Source organism: Crocodylus porosus, unplaced genomic scaffold, assembly GCF_001723895.1.
Source record: "Crocodylus porosus isolate Cpor-Errol unplaced genomic scaffold, CroPor_comp1, whole genome shotgun sequence".
In the NCBI taxonomy this organism is placed as follows: Eukaryota; Metazoa; Chordata; order Crocodylia; family Crocodylidae; genus Crocodylus; species Crocodylus porosus.
In genome coordinates, this window is record NW_017728921.1 from 15,017,670 (window position 1) to 15,022,867 (window position 5,198).

General features: G+C 47.1%; 1 long non-coding RNA gene across 2 annotated transcripts; it reads right to left on the reverse strand.

The window, feature by feature from the left end:
* Window positions 1-529: 529 nt before the first annotated feature.
* On the reverse strand, window positions 530-4,740 carry LOC109312792. 2 transcript variants are annotated; one of them, XR_002101905.1, is made up of 3 exons: window positions 4,499-4,719; window positions 875-3,590; window positions 530-749 (listed from the first exon to the last, which is right to left on the reverse strand). It is a non-coding gene; the product is annotated as an uncharacterized LOC109312792 (long non-coding RNA). The 2 variants fall into 2 exon arrangements; XR_002101906.1 differs by lacking the exon at window positions 530-749 and having other exon boundaries at window positions 1,856-3,590; window positions 4,499-4,740.
* Window positions 4,741-5,198: the final 458 nt, after the last annotated feature.

Sequence of the window (5,198 nt, forward strand, 5' to 3'; positions counted from 1 at the left end):
CCCCCAGTCTGTCATGGCACCCTGGCTGAAACTTGCTGGGACAGACAGTTATACCCATTTACCAAAGGTCAGCTGAGTCTGCTGTATCCATCTCTCAGTAAGTGGAAGTTAAAGTAAGTGGAAGTTTCAGGGCCTGGGGGAACATCAGCTCACCAAGTGCCCCTAGGGGAGGACAAGAAAGAATGGGCACAAGCTGACTGAGGATCGCTTCAGGCTCGACATACGGAAACACTTCTTTACAAGTTGAGTACCAAGGGTTTGGAACAGGCTCCCCCCTGAGCTGGTCCAGTCACCCACCCTGGCGATCTTCAAAAAGCGTTGATGCCCATCTTGCTGTGGTCCTCTGATCCAGTGGTCTTTCCTGCCCACACGCAGGGGGAGCAGGACCCGATGAACTGTAGGGTCCCCCCCCAGCCCCTGACAACTATGAAACTGTAAAACAAAGCAGCCAACCCCTGATTTAAACAAAGTTAATTTACCACGGCATAGTTTCACTTGCTACAGTATACGAATGGACACATGAAACGGTTACCATGAATCTGCTGATGTGTGAACCTGTGTTGTAAGTTGTCCTCTTTAAAACGATATAGTTGTTCATCTGCCCACATCTCCAGTGTTGTTAACATGCCAAGAAGCTGGCAGAAGCCATACTTTAAAGCGGTTATGAGAGCTTAGACTTTCTTTGGCCTCCTTAGCATATAAATTCATTGAGTTAAGTCGTTTACACTGAGGCAGTGATGGAACAGAGCCTGTGAATGAAAGGTCTGTAAATTATACTACTTGACAGAGAGGAGACAGGGAGGAGCAGACACAGGCCTCTCTGGCCCACTGAAAGAGCTGGCAAGAGCATGTTCATGCTTCAGAAATTATTCACCTCATCAAACACAAAGTGCACACGAGCAGAGGAAACAACTGGCCACTGTCATTATCTTCCCAGGCAAGAAACCTTCAAGGGACCTAACTCACAAAACAGGATTTAGTCAAACTGGATCCTTTTTGAATAACGCAGTAAGGGGAGGGGATGGGGGCGGAATTCCTCAAAACTTATTACCTTGGAAACTCAAGTGGAAACAGCAAATAAATGAGCTGGATAGAACTTGCAAGCTGTGAACAATCATACTGGACTTAACAGAGGCACACCGCAGAAGCTGGGTAATAAAACTAACTCAGACACGATCAGTCTGATGGATAACTTGCTGCCTCCCAACCTAAAACTTTATACATTCAAGGTGACCGTGATTGAAATAAGGTCCCAGACACATTCATTCTGCATGCAGAATGGCTATGATAGGGCACACAGCTCTCCTTCTAGGTATTTGCATTCTCCCACTGTGCCTTTAACCTAAGGGTCTCAAACACTGCACCAGTAGTACTGAAGGAAATCTCCCCGCTCTGCTGTGAGATGATTATCATCCTCCTGCTGTAGATGGAGACAGGAAGCAACAGGAAAACTCAGTGGCCTTCCCAAGATTTCTTCAAAGCTTCTGAGAGCTGGGAATAGAACTGTCTCCCAGCTCCCTGTCCTGTACTTTCATCAAAACCCTATTTACTTTCACCTTCCCAGTTGTCTGAGTGCTGCCTGGTGCGTCCCACTCAGAAAATGAGTGTCCTAGCCCTGCTCTGAAAATTAAAGGCAGCACCACTGCTCACAAAGCAAGACCTGCTACTAATTGCAGCCCTTTGTGTAATTGCTTGTAATTAAAACCTTGATCAGACCTGGAATCATATATTTCTATCTCGTGCAAATCAGTAACTTCTAGACCCTACAGCATGAGATTCAGGAGCCTACTTTTTCAAGATCATAGCAAAAAAGAATTAAAAATCTCACAATTTACTAGTGTCTAATGTCTGTTGATCATTTCTATCAGTATTTAATTGTGTGTTGACAAATAACACACCAAATGTAATGAACAGTCCAGGGAACTAAACTATAAAGAACGCACAGGTGCTTTTTTTACAGGAATCTTAGCATAGACACAGTGCATTTTAGCTGTATCACATGCTTAGCTGATAATTGCTCCAACGTCTTTCCCACTTTAACAGGTAGACCTGTCATTCTGTCTCTCTCTGCTTGGAAAGTTTGATAACTGTACTGCCCTAAACTGTACTGAGTGCCTTCCACATGAAACTCAGAGCCATTGATTCCACAATTCACTGCTCAGCTGAAATAGTTATTTATTAAGTATACCTATGTTGCAATATTTATTTTTATTTATACTTATGTGTGTATACTAGTGTGTATGTGTTGTGTGTGTGTGTACACGCGTGCGTGCAGATACACAAATAAGTACAGTGCCCAATGGAGCATTAGGTGCTTCTCAGTACACATAAAATACAGGATCCCTGATTACAGAAGCTTACAAATTCAGGCACCAGTTCAGCACATCTCTTGAACACATGCTTAATTTTAAGCAAATCAGATGTCCATTATCTGTAGCAGAACTACTCCTGCTCACTCTGTCCCCATCCGTGTTCACACCCATAAATGAGGGTGGTAATGTCTGCACACTTACGTAAAGTGCTGGGGTACTTACAAGAGAAAGGTGGGACTGTATCACTTTTACATGAGCAGACACATGCATTTCAAGATTGATTCTGAAGGACCCATTGCTATTGACTGTGTTTGCCAGTGGAGTAATTTCCTAAACCAGGCAGGGCCTTCCTGTAATTGGAGACTCTGGACACTGCCCTTTTGCTGTTGGCAGCTGAGGTTTCTAGAGCATTTGGAGTTTCATCCTCAGAACAAGATAGTCATTTCCTTTGTGGGAAGCTTGCTCACAAGATGCATTCCTTTCAGAAGCCACTTTCCAGGGACTGGTGTTTCTCCCTCCCTGATTATGCATGACTGTTTTCTGGGTGTATCCATGCCTCATCTCCCGCCCTCTGAGGTTTGCATATGCATTAGGTCTCTTTTGTAGATTTAATGACTCAAAACATCAGCCTTTGCAGGAATTCACAGACAGCTGGGTTTCTTTATCCAGGAATTCTCCCAGAAAGAGTTGTGGTTTCAGGGTAAACCCGCCAAATGGGGTTTGTTTAATTGCAGCCAAGTTTTAGTGAGGTCCCATAACCAACAGTAGAATACCTCCATTGTGTTCTTGCTCCTTTGACCAGGGGCAAGTGAGACTTGGGAGTATCAGAACCCCAAGACCTCTGAGCTTGGGGCTTGCATGTAAAATGCTTGCCATGGATTTGGGAGTATCTGAAGCCCCAGGCTGAAGGGTCTGGGAGGAAAGATACTTGCTGGTGGCAAAACCACACGGACCTGAACAAGTGAGCTCTGCACAACAGATGGAATTTGGAACTCATTTGACTAATTTGGCCTGTGACACAAAAAAAATCAAGTCTAAGCACCAGAAACTCTTGGACTCGCTACTTCTGACATAGGTTTGGAGGCCTTGGTAAGGGAAAGTGAAGCAACAGTCTGAACATTTATGGACATTAACAGCTCAGATGAGGCTCAGTGTGTGTCAAGACTTGATCTGCTTTCATGGCTAAGAACATATGCTGCTGATGGGTTCTTCTCAACATGATCAGGGCCTATCCACATACTCCTTTCAGTTACAATCAAGGAAATGTGCTTTTCCCCTCTGAAATAAAGAAAAGCAGCAGTTAAAAGCCTAAAGAAATAGGATCTTACATGCAGCCCAATACAGGATTGGCTTGGATCCAAGTGAATGGCAGTCTGTGACCCAAGTTGTGCTTTCCTAGCACACTCATTAGTACCAACAGTTGCTCCTCCCTAGCTCAGCCTAAGAAGCCTTAGGCACTTCCTGGTCAAGGTCTATTGAATTTCATCTCTAGATCAACACTGAGGTCACAGCTGCAGACAAGGCAAGGTGAGTAAAAAGCAGAACCCAGAGGCCACCGGGGGTGTTCAAGTATTAAATGTTTCCAGTGGGGAAAAAAACAAAATGGGTTATTTTAAAATTGAGGCAAACCAAAGAAAGCATCTGGTGTGACTGGACTAAGCATGCTGCCTACAGGTACAAATCTCACTTCCCCAGTATGTCTGTGAAAGAAAAGTCTGCTCCTGTTACTTCCTTGTATAATAAGCATTAGAGGTGTGGGCATGTAGTCTGGGAGTGAGGGCTTTACTGTCTGCCTATGGATGTTAGGGTTTTCTGTTCCGAAGCATTCAGGCATGTCCCCAGTATCTTAAATCTGCAGGCAAGGGTCTCTTTGGAAGTAGCTTTCTTCGCAAATCCTGTCAGGGTATGTGGGAGGCATTAGGGGAGAGGCCATCCTAGAAGATGTTATACATAGCAAAGCCTTGGTTTTCAGAATGTCTCGGGGAAACGCCCAAAATCTTGTAAAATTGGAGGATTCAAATACTTGATATTGCCTCAATTACAGGCTGGCTGATCCACCCAATCTGTGTTTCAGTCCTCCCCATGGGGGATCTGTAGAGCTCACTGGAGGGGAGTGGACAGCAACAGTCAGAGGAGCCTTTGGGCACAAGTGCTGAACGGTTACAGAGTTCAACAATTAGACTCACCGCGGACGGCTCTGTGATGCCCAACGTTGTTGAGCCCAAGGGGTCTCGTTCGTTCTGAGCAACAAGCACTTCCAGCTTTGGGGGCTCGGGGTCTCACTGCCCGAAGAATTCAGAGCAAAACTGAGCCAAACCCCGAGCGCTTCACCCGGTGTTGTGACAACACTGTGCAATGCTGCTAACAGCTCCGAAACCCTGGATCAGCTCCACAAACAGCTGTAGGGACAAAACCGGGCTGGAAGTCCCTGCGAACGCGCAGCATCACTAGCACATTGCCACGTGAATCCCAGGGGAAGTTGCAAGACTTTTTTTTCCCCTCATGAGGTGCCCCTACAGGCTAGGCCAGGCTGCTATCCCACCCCCTCTGCTTGGGGTTTATAACACGTCAGGGAATGGAGACGAGGAAACACGTGTACCCCCGATATTAAACCTGATTCATGCGCTCTTGCTCCCTGGTGCTGCACTAGGGTTTCCCGGGCCCGCCTACCCCGGCATTTCATCGTAGCAATAATCAATCGCCCAGCCCGCCGCCCCGGGGGGGGCGGGGGTGAACCCCGCGCGCCGAGTGGCGCCTAATCCCCCCGGCGGTACGGGGCCCGGGCGGCGGCCCTCCCCCGCAGAGCCGGCCCGGGCGCACAGCTTACACCTTCCTGTCCGCGGCGGCGAGGCCTGCAATCCGCCCCCTGCCGGCTGCCGCCCGGGC